Below are 13,449 nucleotides of genomic sequence, written 5' to 3' on the forward strand. Positions count from 1 at the left end.
CTGCAACTGCTAATGATTTGCCAAGAGACTGACATGTGAGTGTGAAAGCCAAGAATGACTTTGGGGAAAGATGGAAGAATTTTGGTTCTGATACAGACATGGAGCTTGTCCTTCTCACACCCAGGAAGGGGCATTCTTCACGTGTGCTTGCCGTCCAACAACAACTTGAGGTCTGATCTGTTCCCACTGGAGTCAATGGAGAATTAAATAATCCTCTGTTTTTGATTCAACAGCATACCTTGCTGATGGTAAGGGCCATGGAGATTTCATTTCTAGGGGGAAGCACTGTCTTTCCCTTAAACGCAGCAGTAAAGAAGAGAAATCACCAATTCAGGCTTACTATCTGAACAGCCCACAGTGTTAAGTACGATATTTGGGCACCCAAGCCAAGATCCTGCATTTGGGCATATCCCTGGCTATCTCATATCCTTCCATTCCTTAGTAAGGTCTCAAATTCATTGTATTTCAGATGTCTATACTACAATGACCTGATGGGGTGGTAGATGTGGCTGTACAGCCTTGACAATATTCTGTTCCAGTCCCCACTAACAGGGAGTGCACTGGGATTGGCATCAGCGGGGAATGGTCTCTGGGCACATCCCCACATCGCAGCCTGAGTGAACACATTGCCTTGACAGAGGCACTGAGATGGGCAGTGCTGGAGCACCCTAGCCAGACCCCTGACTCTCAGCTTTGGGCAGTGTACCTAGGTGACGGAAGTATTGCAGGAAACCGGCTAACTTCCTTTTCTAGGGGTGGATTAGTGGGCATTTCAGGAGCAAGCTGTGTTAATGCAAGGGCATTTGCTGCTGCAAGAAGTGCATAAGTCCCAGAAGGAAGGAAAAGGACTCCCTGCAAGGCTAAGGAGCATTTACAGACAGGTGACGATTGTCTGGGTGCCTTGTGGGCCTTCTGTCTCTGGCATTTCTTGGGAATCCCATGGTGTGGCCTGGGCCCTGAGACTCCTGCGCTGCTGAAGATTCATTACACGCACAGCTAAGACCCCTCAGTGAATGGGGCTGCTCCTAGGGGCTGATTCCACTTCCCTTCCTTGCCCAGAGCACAGATCCCCTGGGGCAAGCTTAAGTACAATGTGAATGCAGGGGGTGGAGCAGGCCTGGCCAGGAGTCACTGAAGACTCACCTAAGTGAGAACCTGCTAAAAGCTCTCTCTTGCTTTAAACCAAACTATAACCTTGAGAGGGAAGCTTTACTTTCTGCTTAATGTGATTTGCTGAGAACCATTGAATCAAGAAGAGCAGCCATGCCCTTCACACTAGAGAAGTCAGTCACCAGGCTGCTTCAAGCTTCTTGCGCTATTCTATGCATTATGCTCTATTCCTCATGTGCATACCGTAGTCTTAACAGGTTGTGAGGCAGCACTGACAGAAACCTGCTTGGGAGAGCACTAGTTTTTCCTTTATGCTTTTGACTGTTGACCAAAGAGCAAATCAGGGAAAGGAAGGATGGGGAGATGGGAGTGATGTAGGGGCCATACGTGAACAGGAAGAGGGAAAAGAGATAACACTGAACCAGTGCTGAAAGAGCAGATTCCATAAATGTGAAATAGTCACGTGTGGTATTTTCCAAACTGCAGCTGTTGAATGCTAAGTTTTTTTGTTTTTTTTTTAAGAAGAATAGATGGTATTTATTGCTGTGCCAATTTTTTTTTTAATTTATACTAGCTTTACACTTGTATATATGAATATCTTATCTGAATTCTGCCTGAGGAAGGATGAAGGTGACTTTTTGATGTGTTTTGAACTAATGTGTTTGAGCATAGGTGACTGTTCACTGGCCTTTTGCAATTAAGGCTATATTCCAAGTTAAATATACACATTTTACTGAAAACGCAGTTCCTGTAGAACTTTTTGTTGCTATTTTCCCTTTGTTATAACCTAGAGGGTCCTTCTTTTCTCTGGCAACTTGTTTTGAGTGATGCAATTTATAGTAACCAGGGGCTTCTGAGAATTCATTACCTAAAGTCTGGATTTTTTCTCTACCAACTCCACACCAAGCCAAATCTTGCCTGCCAACATGAAGCTCTGGTGGCCACAGAGAAGAAAATATTTATCATGATGAAAGGGCTGCATGAACCTCCCATCTTCCACTCCTTAAGAACTCAGTGTTGTCAGAATGTGGTGTATACTGTATTTTATATTTTTATTAAGTAAAGAGAAATATCTTCCCAAATAATGTGAAAAAAGCTTTTGTACTTGTTTTCCTGTAAGGCAGCTTTTATGGAGGAGTTATATTATGCTTTTGAAATTACTCCTTTCATAGAATATTTTGAAAATAAACACATTTATATTGTCATAATTTCTCTGGTAAATGTGTATGCACTTAAAATTTTCTTAATAAAAATGTCTATCTAAATGAAATGATTACTTGTTTCTAATGTTTCTTTCCTCACATACAAACAGCAAAATGCTTCCCATTAGACCATTTAGATATAGTTTAAGCGTCCAGTATCAGTAACATTTCCGTGTAGCCCCTTCAGCTCAGACTGTCTGCAAAGAACCTATGGCAAAGTTCCCGCTGGGTTTGGCAGGGAGCAGCGGCCTGGCAGGCTGAAATCTCCTGTCTCCTGTGGTGCCTCCACAGGAATAATATGCCACCGTTGGCCAACCTCTGTGCTCTGGAAGGAGCGAGGGTTTCTCTGAAGAGTCCATGCTGGGGCTGAGGGTGTTGGAGGACGTGCAGCGTTCAGTGCAAAGAGCAGACGTTGTGTACAAGCCCTTCCTGGGGGCCAGTTCTCCCTGGCCACGGGCGGGTCATGTAAGACAGGCCTCACACTATGCAGCATGTTCAATAAAACCAGCACAATCCCTGCTGGGCCTCCTTCCAGAGAGGGAGACACCTCCGGTTTGGAGGTGGGGAATGGTTTTAGAGGCTTAGCTTGTAGGACTGGCCATGGAGAGCCCAGAGGTATAATCGAACTCCGATGATGTCAGTGGGAATTTGCTGTGAGTTTCAAACGCATCAGCTGAAACCAGGTTTTGTCAGTGCCCCCCTCTCCCCTGGCCTGAGTCCCTGTGGCAAGGGCAAAAACTTTCCCCAGGTTTCCCCTGCTCCCTCCGCAGCTGCCTGCTCCTATATGCTGCCCCTTGGTTTGTCCGCTGCAGCCCAGGTGAACCCCAGCCCCATGTACAGCTCTGAGCAGAGCAAAGGCTAGGGGTAATTAAATATCCCCCAGTGGACTGAAATGGTGCTTGAACCTTACCGAGCCTCTCATTCAGTAAATGTTACTTGGCCAAATCAACACAAGGCAAAAGACATGCAGAAAAAGGAAACTCAGATGACTGATGATCCCTTTGCAAATCCAACAATGATTTAGTAAGTGATTATGAAAAACTGAGCAGGTAATTGTGCGTGCAGATGGTCAGCGAGAGATTCCCAGGCCACTGGAAAAGGCACTGGGAGTAATTAGCTACAAAATTACACCTTATTTTTAAGGAAAGGCCCCATGTTCTTTGGAGCACTTTGCTGTGTCTTTCATCAGTTCTTTTTTCTTAAATGTGGAAGTTTTGGATCTTACTTCCTTGGCAAAGCACCATGGCAATGTATCTGTAAACTGCATACTCAAGCGTCTGCCTTGGAATTAGTGGTGAACCCACTGTATTAACACAGCTGGCTCTGTTCATAAGCAGCCTTCCAGTGTTAACAAGCTGAAGGAAATCAGCTGCATTCACAGCTTCAGCCATCTTGACATTGATTATGGACAGGATTTACTAGGCCCTGGTGTAGTACAGGTTAGGGGACAGCATGGGGAGTGTTTCTGCTTCTTGGGGATTAGCACCTGTGCAAAGCACTGATCCTGCAGGTAGATTCATTATGGAGGATGCTGGTGTTTTTTCAGAGCACTGCTGAAGGGAGAGGGCTGAGTTTGTGGTCTAGTACAGTAAGGATAAGATACACAGGCAAGGTAAGTGCAGGATGGGATTTATAGCTGTTGGGAAGGAGTGAGAGAATTGCTATCTCCAAATTTTATAACAGGAGCTTGTCTCTGGGGTGGCAGATAAGCTTCCTGGTTATCCTGTGAGGAGACTGATTTGCCTCTGGTGCAGATTTAAGAGCCCTTCTTTTCATATTGATGGTACTGTAGCTTATGGGTGTATGGTCTGAATGGCTGAAGGCCCCTTTGAGGGTTATCTATCTTAGGATTTTATGATTTAGATTTCAGCTAATCCTGTTGGAAAGGGAGATTGCTGGGCTGACATCTCCCAAATATCTCTTTATAAACAAAATACTTTTGATCTGGATTTCCTAATCATCACAAGGGTTGTATCTTCAGTGTGGAGCCCAGCTAGCAAGGTGTCAGTGTTATCTATGTATTTTAATAGGACTGAGGCTAATAATTAATACCAATAATAAATAGGGAGGTATCTAACAGCAGAGAAGGTGGTTGTTGGCAGCTCAGATGTTTGGATTCCTTCTCCATGCACATGGGCCATCCTTCAGCCTGAACTGGTTCTTATTATGCCCACTGTTTAAATGTGATGAAATATAATTGGAACAAAAGCAAAAAACAACACCTGGAAACTTGAAAGGTTTCAAAATCTTTTGCCCTTGTCAGCTCCATGGCAGCCTTTAATTTCTGCTCAGGGAATTCTTTGACGGTATTGATATCAGACCTGATTACAACTCTCAACTCTGTCCCAGTGTAGTGAACAGCCTGGTCTCAGCTAAATCAGGCCCTCCCTTTCCAAAGGACAGTGCTGACTGCTCTGGAGCAGCATTTGTAAAGTAATGACTCTGTTGACTGATTAAAGCATAAATGAGCACAATTCCACTCTGCTGTAATTACACCCTTCATTCTTCCTCCCCCCCCCCCAAAAAAAAAAAAAAAAAAGGAAAAGCAGCATGCAGACGCTGGCTCCTCTGCCTGTGACATAATACAGAATGAATGTGGATTTGAATGCAAATCATATGATGAATCTTAGCTGGGAGAATCATCTTGGCTTTGCAATCAAAAGGTAAAAGGGAAGCATAAAGATATAATACACAGTCAATTTTTCTCTGGTGGCAGTCTTCACTGTGAAGTTTCATAGTGTGTTTATTGAGAATTTATTCAGGCATAATCACTTGTTCTGGCTTTTGTATTCAGGGGTAGTTGTGGTTCTTGTTTTGCATTGACCAGAAAAAAACATTGTCTTTAAAATTTTAGTCTCCCTGATAAGTGCAGAGGAAAAATTTTTTGGATTAGAGAAATTGCTTAGCTTTTCCCTCCCTTCAACTCTCCAGAAGAAAGAAAAGAGGAAAAGGTGTGTTGAAGTGAAAAACTTCGTTCTTCTAAAATTCTAGAAACTGGTACAAATATATGAACAACTTGGTTCCAGATATGCCATTTCTTGCTAAAAGCATCTCATCTACAAATGCCAGCTAACCTGTCTTACAAGACCATGTTGCATACAGTAGAAAATGATAGGTAAAACTGAGGCACATGGGTGCAGTCACAGCAACTGAAAAACAGAAGCAGGAGCCCAGGCTGTTAGCTCCACCTCCTGCCAGACACCACTTTATTTTCAGAAAGACTAAGAAAAGTTGTTGTTGTCTTCTGTATTACTGTGTGTATGAGCCACTCTCTCAGCTGGAGACAGAACCAAAGAGAAGTGACATCTTCTTTTGCTCTAACTTGTAATTACACAACCTTTTCCTGGTTTCCAGCTATCTCTTCTAATCCCACTGTGTTGATGTCCTGTTCAGTGAGGAGAAAACCAGTCCTGTAATGTATCTTCTTCCTTGTAGCTTATGCCCCTGTATGCTGAAGTCAACAGAAAATATCTTCAATGGGTTCTGGATCATGCCTTCTTATTGCACCTTTTATGTGGCCTGTATCCACCATGGCAACTTGTGAGACTTATCCAAAGCTCAGAACAAGTTTTAATGGCTACTGCTTGGGGCTGTTCTCAGGTGAAAAGTCTCCAGTGACAGCGTAAGTGTTAGCTAGAAGCTGTTCCCCATTTAATAAACATATAGACACCTGCTAAACTTTGCACTGCACCTGATCAAAGGAGACATGGATGTGGAGGAGGGGCATTCCTTGATGGAAGAAGCCTCTAGATGATGATGCAGTGAAAGACACCATAGCAAGGTTTATCTACAAGGAGCATCAAGATTTCTTGGCCTTGTTGGCAAAGGAGAAATTGCTGATCTGAGAGCTCTGTGGTCTGTAGAAAGCATCATGCAGCCAGAAGACTCTTCTCTTACTCACAAGGGTCCTGAAAAACACCTGCTTTCACCAGTGTGTTTGGGGCTCAGACCTCAGAATGGGTGGCAGTGCTCTGTTAGCCCAGGTGGTTCAACCCTTCTTCTATTGCAGTCCACACTGTCACCCTTGAGTGATCTTTATGGAGAGATGCCTTTTGCCTTCTGGGAGATGCTTCCATCCCAGCAACCTTCTGGACTTCTTGCTGGTATCAGAAGTACCTGGTTACTTGCCATTTAACCTAGGCTTCTTTGGTACTGCTATTACTGGGCACCAAGGTTCAAAGAAACTGGTGTGTACCCAGAGGTTAGAGTGCTCAATAGAGGTCAGCCAGTGCTGGGCTAAGGTTAAACATCTCCAGATGCAATGTAGCACAGCCAAGATCAATGACCACCAGCCTGAATAGGAGGCTGAAATGTCCTGCTGTGTTTCCTCAGCTGCTTGCCCTGCATCAAGGGGCACTATAAGCAAAGAACTGGACAGTAAACCCATTAAAAGCAGAGAAGTAGGGCACCACCAAGATACTGAGGATGTTATGTAGGAGTTGCTGTGATGCTACATGACAAGGGTGGGTCCTAGTTTCTGGTGAAGATCTCCTTGGTTTATAAAGCTACTTGCTTTCAAGTCAACCAGAGAGTGTCCCAGATTTAATTAAAAAAAAAAAAAAAAAAGTTGCTTCTTAGCTTTAAGACTAGCAGAAAAGGCAAAATGAAAACGAAAAACAAAGTCTAGAAGCTGAAGCTGGAGAAAGTCAAACAGAAAATAAGACACAGATTTCTAAGTGTGGAATTGATTAGTCTTTGGAAACAGTTCCCCTGGGGAGGAGGAAGCCCCAATCCTTTCTGTGCCTTCAGACCAAGGCTGGATGCTGTTCTGGTGTTAGCCACATACAACTTACTGGGCTCTCAGGGGACACTGGGTGAAATTCTCTTGCCTCTGTTACAGATGGGGTCAGACGAGATGAGCTAACAATCCCTCTGTCCTTAAAAATCCATATGCAGAAAGCACTGGTTCCAGGGAGCATTCCTCAGCCTGCCTGTGATTAATAACACCAGTACATTGGCAAGCCCAATGCTGCTTGGAATAAGGCTGAGGATGGCTCCTGCTGTTACACAGGAGACAGCTTTGGGGTAAAAGGGCCCTGTAGTTTTGGTCATGATGGTTCAGAAGGCTGCCCTCCAGCTGGAGGGGCAGAGGCATGTCAGAAAGAGAAGGTTGCAGCCCTGTCGCTCACTGTCCCTGATCCATACATTCCAGTTCAGCTGGGAGCAGGGTCTGCTCAGGCAGGTCCTCTCTGGCTGGAGCACTCGCACTGGTACTCTCTGTTTGTAGAAACCCCCTGAGTTTCTTCCTTCATTCCCTTTTGCCCCTGCCCCATACTTGCCCTTCATTCTTTCTTCCTGCTCTCAAAGCATCTCTTTCCTCTGCTCCCCAGCTGCCTCTCTCCCCTCCCTGAGCTGACCAGACCAAACCTTTCACAGCTTTGCAAGTCCCATGATCCCTCACCAGCTTTGGTGATTGAAAGCCTTCTGTCACTCTCTGCCAATCATCAGTATCATCCTGCTTTCTCTGCCTTGTCAGTGTTCTTGACTAGGGCCAGAGGTCCATTGTCAGTCTCTGGAAGAGATGGCAGGGCATTTCCTTTTCTGTCCTTTGTAGCCGTTGTATTAGAGCAGGATCCAGGGTCCTTGTAGAGATGAGCTGCCTGAACATTGCTGCTGAGCTCTTTGGCTTGTGTTCTGGGCTCATTCCCATCAGTTACGTTTGATATGTTCTTTCTTTGCCTGCCGCAGCAGCACCCTTTGGCACATCAGTGTCTCCTCAGCTCACATTCCTCCATACTTCTTCCTCTACTGCCAGCTGTTCCTCACAGTAGCTGCCTACAAAAAATGGTCTTCTTTTATTACTTCCTACTGCCAGCAAACAGCTTAACCCAGATACACTGACTTTGTGAGATGGCAGAAACAAGAGGGTCCTTTAGATTTTTGGCAAACCGAAACAAGACCACCTCGGCTCATCTCCAGCTTGAACTGAGGGTGGAGTTTAATACAGGCTGTTAAGAGATGGAAGAACACAATCTAAGAACAGAAGGACAAAGGTTTAAAATGTTACTGCAGCTGACTTAAACCTCAAAAACTAGTGTAATTTTTTTTTTCTCCACCCCAAATATCCACAATCACTTCCAGCTGTCTAACATGCAGTGTGTTTTATTGCAGTTCCTGGAAGAAGATTTTGGCTGTGGTGATACGTTTGTACACTGCCTGTAAAAACAGAGACTCTGAAGAAAGGACTCTCTGGATGTTGTTCAGAGCGTGTAACAAAACCCAGCCCAGGCACACGTACAACAAGGAGGGAAAGGATCGCCAAGTTCTTCTGATATACAGTACTGCAGCTATACATAAAACCAATAGAAGTTTAATATCTAACACGCGCTATCTCTTTGCCTCTGAGAACCACAGAGACCCTTAAAATACTTCAGACTGTACTGCACAATTCCTACTGAAAAGGGAAGACTACTTATGTGGTCAAATGCCAAGCCCCATGAATAGTCTGGCCTGCACTTCTTAGATAAGAGCCTTCCCACAGGGCAGAGCACTAGTAAAATAGCTCTGCCCAAAATATTTGGGGAGGAGGAAGAAGAAAGGAAATACTTCTGTCAAAGTACAAATGGTACGAATGCAAATATGAGTCAAATCCTGTATGCCAGGTCTGTAGCCCCCAAAGCAGCTAGATAGCTACTATCATGTTAAGTGCCCACATTGAAAATTAAGGCCCTCAAAATAACCCTCAGTCCTTTTCTCAGCCCAGCTGACCTTGTGTTTCTACTAACTGTCTGATTGTATGCTGAGCAATCTACCCTGACCCTGTTACTGAGTGAGTGGTACCTCTCCCTCCCTGAAGCTGCTCTGGATTCCCAGAGTAGACATCTGGTCTTGACAAGAAAGCAGAAGGATTCCAGGGGCTTTTCCAGAACATACCTATTATACTGGTCTGCACTCCCCTATTCTTGTATACCGTCTCCCAATCTTATTTTCTTTCTGTCCATTATTGTTATTTATTTTATATGGGATCACAATTGTTACGGACCAGGCCCCACTGTGCAGGATTTGCACAAGCACAATGACAAAGACAGTCCCTACCTGACAGAGTTCATGATCGAAGTTTTGTTCTGCTGGGCTCTTAATCAAATATACATGTTGCAAAGAATGCAAGTGTCTGTCTCTTCATTGGGTGTTGGAGAAGCATCACACCAGATGTGGGATGGCGTATCAAGCAAGTAAAGAAGTACAGATCATCTACTTTCACATTCACCTTTTTCACCATATGCAAAATTTGGTTAGCAGAAAGTATTTCAGTACCTTGGAGGGGGTGGAGTAATGCAAAAAGATAATGGAGAAGTGACAAGGAGAAGCCCGGCCCTCCGGTCATTCAGCTTCAAGAAATAAAGCCTGGAGAAGGATGCCCTGCAGGCAGGAGATGAGTAGTTCTGCCTTCTGCAGCTTGCTCTGCACAGTTCCCGAGTGGCTTGCTCCCATGTGAGTCTTAGCAGTGCTCACCCCATGTATCACTGATTTTGGGCACCCAGCCATCCTGGCTCCTCCCCTCTCCTCCCTTCCCCTCCCTCCTTTCTCACTTTTGACTCCTCTAAGATTTCTCTTTCCTACTGCCATATTATTTGTTGCTGACTTTGGACATTCTTTATTGCCTTTCATCAGGCTTCCCAGTGCTCACACACTATACGTTGGTTTGGCCTGCTCTGCTTTTTGTCTGTGCAAAAACAAAAGCTTTATCTGTTTCTCAGAGACCATGGTGACTTCAGGGCTTTTCCGGTGCCAGCACCTAATTGCAAACAAATGGAAGTCCCCAGCTCTGTCCCCAGCAATGCTGTTCCTTGGGTGGGAGGGCCTGCTCACTGTGCACTTTGGGATTGGTATAAAGCACTATTTGCTCTTCATTTACAACAGTGTAACTCAGAGTGCCATCTGGCCTTCAGCATGCTAGCTGCTAGGGAAGAGATGGTGTAAGAGCCACACGATGCTCATGATGTATATATCTCAAGTGTGTGTTTTCCCTTAACTTCAATGAATAATGGGTTGTTGATTGCAATGAACAATCTGGACACTCTTCAAAAAGTCCTTACAGAATACAGAAACAAATGACAATGTTTCCACTCCATTTCTGTCTCTCTTTAAAACCCACAAAGGCATCATTGCTCTGTGACAAGGACTGTTAGAGATACATATGGAATGGAGCATCAGGCTTGGAGTATGTGGCTCACATGCTGTACACAGACAGTCCTCAGCCCAGGAAGTAATCAGAGCTGCCTGCAAATTAGACTTTCATCCAGGAGAAAGAGGGAGAGATTCCCAATGCTTTGACATTTGTTTTCATTCCAAAGTAGCACAAAAAAGTCTGAATACCATGTTTTCTTATGGAATGGACATGGAATGGAAAGAATTTCATCAGGAAATGACAAAATGGTTTGTTCTGCTCAAAGTGGCAGAGAATTGTATTTGCCTGCTTGTCATAGTGACTCATAAGAGTTTTAGTTCTAGCAACCCACCCCATCCTGAGTTTCCCAGACTGGACTACATCTCCTGTGCTGCATTGCTGTCATGGCCTGTCCATGATTTATTGGAACATGCCAGCCAAAGATGCTTTGGGGGCTTTATAGTTTTTCCACAACACCTAGCTCATAAAAGACACTGAAGAAGACTCTGGAGCTTGGACAGGCACAGATCAGGGTCAATTTCATCTGAAATCTTCCATTTATGGKCTCCMTGMCCCCCCCCCCCCAGCAGCAGAAAATTTAAAAATGTCTGCAGATTTCCCCCGAAAAACTTCAATTTTATGAAAACTATCTCTAACTGAATAAATTTTCTGGCAGAAAATTCTAATCAACTCTAAATATTCTGACAAGCTATCACTTAGCTGCTATTCATTATATTTTCCACCCTTCAGCTTATTCTGCTTTGCGGGGGGAATCATTCTTGAATATTGATCAGCAGATCAACAATCCAAGTCCTGCCAGCATCTCTTCCTCTCAAGTCCTCTTTCCCCTTGGAGTATTTCCCAGCCTTCCTGTGACTCATGAAGAAATCATCCCAGGGTCTCACTCCTCCACCTCTGCCCCACGGCACCTGTGCGCACTTATGTGGGGGGTCTGCACAGGCTCATCCCAAACAGCAATTCCATCATCCCATTGGAGGGCAGGTAGCAGAAAGAAAAGATTATGCTTGCCTGCTCTCCAGCAAAGAGATCTGGATGGGATTTTTTTTGTCAGACTGATTTTCTTGGAATCCAAACATTCAGTGGGAACAGGGCAATGCTGATTAACCTTTAATGGGAAAGACACAATGCCTGTGGTGACATTTTCCGTCTCTTTCTATAGTGCTCAAATGTTTCATTTTCATAATATTGAAATGTGTAGTTCTGATAAGGTAAAATGCCTTGTTTTGACTTTGACATTTCAAATATGATCTAATAATATAATACAGCAGAGCAACATCAAAAGTAGATGTTTTTATCTTTTTAAAATGAAATATATTCCCAAATCATTTTTTTTCCAGAAATTTTCTTCCTGCAAGAAATTATGACATTTTGACTTCTTGAGTCAATTAGTAATGGAAACAAAGGACAAAACATCAGCAGTTCTCAGCAGAAAAGACATTTCTTTTTTTGACCAATTCTAACAGCCATTCAAGACCATGGCTTGGGAGAGAGGAACTGCAGAGGAGCAAAAGGCTAATTTTTTGTTCTGCTCGTACTGAAGCACTGAGGGTAAGTCCCTGCAGTGCTGCTGATGGGGCCGAGGGTGGGATCTGTCCCTAGCAGCAGTGAGTCTTGGAGATTAGAAGGGTATGAGGGTGCCCAGCAGTGATGCTTTGACAGCATCGGGACCTGAGACCTGTGGAAAGAAACATGTGCAGCAGCCAACCTGGATGAATCTTTTATGTGCAGTTCCCTTCAGGAGCCTGTTCTGTCATGGATTTGAATTAGGCTCAGGATATGAATCTATAAATGTGGTATTTTCAGTCATGCTGCCTGTTTTACATTAAATCTTTGCAGCCTGTTTCTTTTTCTTTTTCCACTTCAGCAGCTGTGTAGAGTGCAGAACTGTCTCAACAACAACAGAAAAGAAAGCAGAAGAGATAGTAGAGTAGGGGAAAGGTGCCATATGTTCTGTTATTGACACGATATTTGGGGTCTCAGTGGTGGGTGGATTGAAAAAGTGGAGCGAAGTTATTCAGAGGAAACAGGCAAAGTCTCAGATTCTAAGTGTTGTCCATGTTAGAAATAAACAAGAGCATCTACAGGCAAAAAAAGAAAAAAAAAAGAGGAGCCACTTACTGATTTTGTGTGGATCTGGGGAAGGAGTCTGTGATGAGATTTGCACTGTAAACCCATGACGTCCAGTCCTCCCTGGTCTGTAAACTCAAGATCAAGACCATCAGAGAACCAGGTATTGTGCAAGATGGGCGTGCTTGTCCCTGGTGGGGTGGTCTTTTTCCATCTTTGGTGCAAGATTTCTCCAGAACCAAAGATGAAGATATAGTTTTGAATGCAGCTTTATTCCAAACTGAGAAAAATGGATTAAGTGGAGCTAATGTTTGATTCTTGACACAGAGAATTCATCTCTGGCACAACACATGCTAATGCTTATATATACCAGCCTCTGTAGGAGCAGAATCAGGTCCGTCCAAATGACTACTAGTCATTCCATCCATTTAGTAACTGCTAAAAAAAGTGCCTAAGTAGTTTGAGGTATGTGGATTTAATGACAGGGAAGACAAAGTCTGTGGACTTATTTTGGATTTACCCTGTATAACCAAGATTAGAACTTGGCCAAGCACTATCCCTTGGACTTTTCAGTTGCTTTTTTGTACTAGTTACTTAGGATCTATAGATCTGAACTCTTTGAACATTTGCCTTCAGAGGAATTAAATTAAATTATCTTTAGCTTTCATCCTGCAGTCCCCGTTGCTCAGACTTTGGCAAATGTCCTTCAACAGAAGAGCAGCCATTGGGACCTTGAGAGCACCTCACCACAGGCTTTCCTGCACTGAGACACAGAGACAGGATTTCTTCTCAGGCCAAGCATATGTTCAGTGTTTGCTAAAAAGTAAAATACAGAGAAAGCTGAGACAAAACCCACAATGACACACCATGAGGAGCTTGTCACTTGTAACAAAACAAACCATTAGAGCTGGAAGGCTTGCTGTTTCCCAAACACAGAGATCA

This window comes from Apteryx rowi, unplaced genomic scaffold (genome assembly GCF_003343035.1).
Source record: "Apteryx rowi isolate R43461 unplaced genomic scaffold, aptRow1 scaffold_440, whole genome shotgun sequence".
Classification (NCBI taxonomy): domain Eukaryota; kingdom Metazoa; phylum Chordata; class Aves; order Apterygiformes; family Apterygidae; genus Apteryx; species Apteryx rowi.